Source organism: Trichechus manatus, unplaced genomic scaffold (genome assembly GCF_000243295.1).
Source record: "Trichechus manatus latirostris isolate Lorelei unplaced genomic scaffold, TriManLat1.0 scaffold00084, whole genome shotgun sequence".
Classification (NCBI taxonomy): domain Eukaryota; kingdom Metazoa; phylum Chordata; class Mammalia; order Sirenia; family Trichechidae; genus Trichechus; species Trichechus manatus.
Genome location: NW_004444020.1, coordinates 8,501,461 through 8,506,245, shown reverse-complemented (window position 1 = coordinate 8,506,245; position 4,785 = coordinate 8,501,461). Strand labels below are relative to the sequence as shown.

The 4,785-nt window shown below is 44.8% G+C and overlaps 1 protein-coding gene across 3 annotated transcripts in view; it reads right to left on the bottom strand.

The window, feature by feature from the left end:
• The window catches only part of NCK1 (NCK adaptor protein 1), a 113,328-nt gene extending 108,802 nt beyond the window's left edge, over nt 1–4,526 (bottom strand). The window contains exon 1 of one of the 3 annotated variants that reach the window (XM_023735993.1): nt 4,450–4,526. The gene's annotated coding sequence lies outside the window, so the exon portion shown is untranslated. Of the gene's footprint in view, nt 1–4,136; nt 4,328–4,398 lie in introns of those variants that run through there. The other 2 variants (XM_023735992.1, XM_023735990.1) reach the window with 2 other exon arrangements.
• Nucleotides 4,527–4,785: the final 259 nt, after the last annotated feature.

Genomic DNA, 4,785 nt, shown 5'->3' with positions numbered 1-4,785 from the left:
AGGGCAACATTTGTAGTAACTGTTAAATGTGAAACTATTTTGTTCTGTAAGCCTTCATCTTAAGTGAGAATAACAGCACAATTCGAAGAGCGTAGTCAATGTCACTGAACTGTGCATGTAGAAATTTTTGAAATGGTGTAGCTTTGGCTATGTGTATTATCACCAAAAAAAAAAAGAGGTTGAGAAGTTAGAGGATTGATATGTTGTGGGGTTGTTAACCAATATCATAAAACAACACGTGTACTTCTGTTTCATGAGAAACTGTTTGTTCTGTAAGCCTTCACCTGCAGTACAATCAATCAATCAATCCAATCAATAAATCATCATTAGATTAAATATTGTGGAAAAAAAAATTTCACCAAGAGTCAAAAGACAACCTACAGACTGGGAAAAAAAAATTTGACTACAACAAATCCAATCAGCATCTGATCTCTAAAATCTACAAGATACTGCAAAACTTCAACAACAGAAAGACAAATAATCCAATTAAAAAATGGGCAAAAGATATGAATAGGCACTTTGCCAAAGAAGACATTCAGGTGGCTAACAGACACATGAGAAAATGCTCACGATCATTAGCCATTAGAGAAATGCAAATCAAAACTACAATGAGACACCATCTCACCCCAACAAGGCTACCACTAATCCAAAAAACACCAAATAAAATGCTGGAGAGGCTGTGGAGAGACTGGAACACTTACACACTGTTGGTGGGAATGTAAAATGGTACAATCACTTTGTAATTTGATTTGGCGCTTCCTTAAAAAGTTAGAAATAGATGTACCATACCATCCAGCAATCCCGCTCCTTGGAATATATCCTACAGAAATAAGAGCCCTCACACGAATAGATATATGCACACCCACATTCATTGCAGCACTGACCACGATAGCAAAAAGATGGAAACAACCTAGGTACCCATCAACGGACGAATGTATAAACAAATTATGGCATATTCACACAATGGAATACTACACAAAGATAAAGAACAATGATGAATCTGTGAAACGTAACATGGAGAAATCTGGAAGGCATTATGCTCAGTGAATTTAGTCAGTCACGGAAGAACAAATATTGTATAAGACTACTATAAGAACTCAAGAAAAGGTTTAAACACAGAAGAAAACATTCTTTGATGGTTACGAGGGGGGGGAGGGAGGGAGACGGGTATTCACTAGATAGTACACAAGAATTATCTAAGGTGAAAGGAAGGACAGCACACGCTACAGGGGAAGTCAGCACAACTGGATTAAATCAAAGCTAAGAAGTTTCCTGAATACAACCAAACACTTCGAGAGACAGAGTAGCAGGGACGGGGCTCCGGGGACCATGCTTTCAGGGGACATCTAGGTCAACTGGCATAACATAGTTTATTAAGAAAATGTTCTGCATCCCACTTTGGTGAGTGGCATCTGGGGTTTTAAAAGCTAGCGAGCGGCCATCTAAGATGCATCAATTGGTCCCAACCCACCTCAAGTAAAGGAGAATGAAGAACACCAAAGACACAAGGAAACTATTAGCCCAAGAGAGAGAAAAACCACATAAACCAGAGACTTCAGCCTGAGACCAGAAGAACTAGATGGTGCCCAGCTACCACCAATGACCACCCTGACAGGGAACACAACAGTCCCTGAAGGAGAAAAGTGGGGTGCAGAACTCAAATTCTAGCAAAAAGAACAGACCAGACTTAATCGTTTGACTTACACTGGAGGCACGATGGAAGACATGGCCCCCGGACTTCCCATTAGCCCAAAACTAAAACCATTCCCAAGGTCAACTCTTCAGACACAGGCAGGACTGTGGGACATAAAATGATACTTGTGAAGAGAGTACGTCTTAGCTCAAGTAGATACATGAGACTAAATGGGCAGCTCCTGTCCAGAGGCGAGATGAGAAGGCAGAGAGAGTCAGGAGCTGGTTGAATGGACACGGAAAATCTGGGGTGGAAAGGAGGAGTGTGTTGTCACAGTACAGGGAGAGCAACTAGGGTCACATAACAATGTATGTATAAATATTTGTATGAGACTCACCTGAATTATAAACTTTCACTTAAAGCACAATGAAAAAAAAAATGACAAAAAAGTGACAATTTTAGTAAATGGTGTAATATACACAATTTTGCAACAACAGTAAAAACCAAAAAATATTTATGTGGTTATATAGGTAGCTACAGATGCATGTATATGCATAGGAAGACATATTCAAGTAAATGCACGTGCCAGATCAATGGAAACAGAACAGAATGGAAATAATTAGAATGCTGACACGTGCATGTATAGATGTATCTGTAGGCATAAGTATATACACGTGTGTGTGTGTGTGTGTGTGTGTGTGTGTGTTCTGTATATATAGCCACATACATATCCACATATAAAAGCAACCAGGAGCCCTGGTGGCACAGTGGTTAACAGCTCAGACTGCTAACCAAAAGGTTGACAGTTCGAGTCTACCAATTGCTTCCTGGAAACCCTATTGGGCAGTTCTACGTGGTCCTATAGCGTTGCTATGAGTCAGAATCGACTTGATGGTAATGGGTTTTTTTTTTTTTTTTGGTTTTTCTATGAACAAACCACATGGGTGAACAGTTATGGAGGCTTTCTAGACATACCCAAACAACTCATGGGATTGCTTTACTGGGTCAAAGGGCTTAGGGCCATAGTCTCGGGGGACAACTTAGTCAATTGGCATGACACAGTTCACAAAGGTAATGTTCTATGTCTTAGTTTGGTGAGTAGTATCTGGGGTCTTAAAAGCTTGCAAGTGGCCATCTAAGATACAACTACTGGTCTGAGACCAGAAGAAGCAGATGGTGCCCCGCTACCACCACCGACAGTTCTGACCAGGCAGGGACGCAAGATAAGATCCCGAATAGAAGGGGAGAAAAATGTAGAGCAAAACTCAAATTCCTAAAAAAGCCCAAACCTACTGGACTGATAAACAGACTAAAAGAACCCTCGAGACTATGGCCTTAAAACACCCTTTGAACTTGGAATTGAAGCTTTTTCTGCAGGTCACCTTTCAGCCAAATAACAGATTGGCTTATAAAATAAACAGTATCACCTGTGAGTAATGTGCTCTCTTAAACAATTGTGTATGAGACTAAACAGTTAACATTTAACCAAAAGCAAAGATGAGAAGGCAAGGAGGGGAAGAGAAGCTAAATCAATGGAAACAGAATGGAAATAATTAAAATACTGACACATTATAAAAATTGTAACCAATGGCAGGGAATACTAGGTATAAAAACTGTTAAAGGGGAACCTAATTTGTTCTGTTAACTCTCACCTAAAACACAGTAATTTTTTTTTTTAAAGATGGAATGAAATTACTATTAATCGACCAACGCATATTTATTTAGCTAAATTAACAATTACAAGAGGGAGGGGAAAAAAACTTCTTCTTGGATTATTTCCCCATTTGTGATCTCACTGAAGGTTGCGATTTTAAGCACAGTGCTTTTCAGGTGTCTGATAAACCGTTAATGGCTCGTTTTACATAAGCTATCAATGTAAGATTTAAAAAATGAATATCTCTTGCAACACCCGTTAGACCGGACATTAACCTTCTTTTCTCCCTCCCTTCCCCCTCCAAGATGAGGTTAGAAAATTCTCAAGTTCATTTCTTTCTTTCCTAACTCCTATGGCTTCTCAACTAGTCCAACGGGTGCAATGAATTATTTTAAGGTGACTTCACCACATCAGCTCGACTTTGTGCGCCTATGTGACGGTTCTCAGCCACCAAACAAAACCCAGAGCTTCTAACGGCGAATTCAACTTTTATGGAAACATACGAAAGGCTACAAAACCAAGCTATCAAGGTAATTTTTTAGTGGGCATATTACAACTGATGTCAAAAGCTCACAGCCCAAACAACCGCATACGAAATCTAGAACAGGTCCATAAATTTTTTTTTTAAATCCGATTTCCCGAGAACGAGGAAAACGGCTGGAGATGGCGAGGGGAGGGGGGAGAGAGGGCGCGTCCAGAAAATGTCCACCCTCAGCCCAGGGCACGGCTCCCTGCCCTTCCCTTCTCCGCTGTGTCCCTCTCTTCCCGGCCTCGGGTTACGCACACAACAGGCAAACGGACTTGTTCAGGAGGAAAATAGGCAGGGAAGCGCGCGCGCCGCACACCGACCTCCCGGCCTCGCAGGCGCTCATCCCGGCCGGACGCCCCGGAGACGGGCAGCGAGGCCGCGGGACCGGAGGGTGGCGGGGAGCCACGGTGCAAACGCCCAGGCCGGGCCTTGCAGCCTCCCCGCCCTCTCCGGCTCCGCTCCGCTCCGGGCCGGCAGACGGCGCCCCCGGGGCTAATTTCGCTGAGGAAGAGGAAGCGACGCAGCGAGTAACAAGTTACGTGGACCAACAGGGGAAGAGAGACTCTGTATGTGTCCACTTGCCGGCAAGGCCGCTTCACCTTCCCTCTGCCAGCCAGGGCGGCTCCAGCTCACCTAATGATCGCAGCGTGACGACGCCGCGGCCGCCGCGATGGCCGTTAAGGCACGAGGCTTGCACTCCTCCGCCGCGTAGCTCTCGGAGAGGGGCGGGGTGGGGCGGGGCGGGGCACGCGCGGCCGGCGGGCGGGAGGGCGAACGAGGCGGCACGATGACTGGCCCCGAGGTGGCAGGCGTTCCGCGCGGGCAAAAAACGCCCTCTCGGCCCAATCTGATAGGCTCGGTCTCCCCTTTCCTCCCGCCCCAGCATCGGCAGCGATCGGTGCGGCGCTGGGATTGGGTAGGCTCTCCTGTCAATCAGGCGCTGTGCAGGGTGTGGTATGAGCTGAGGCT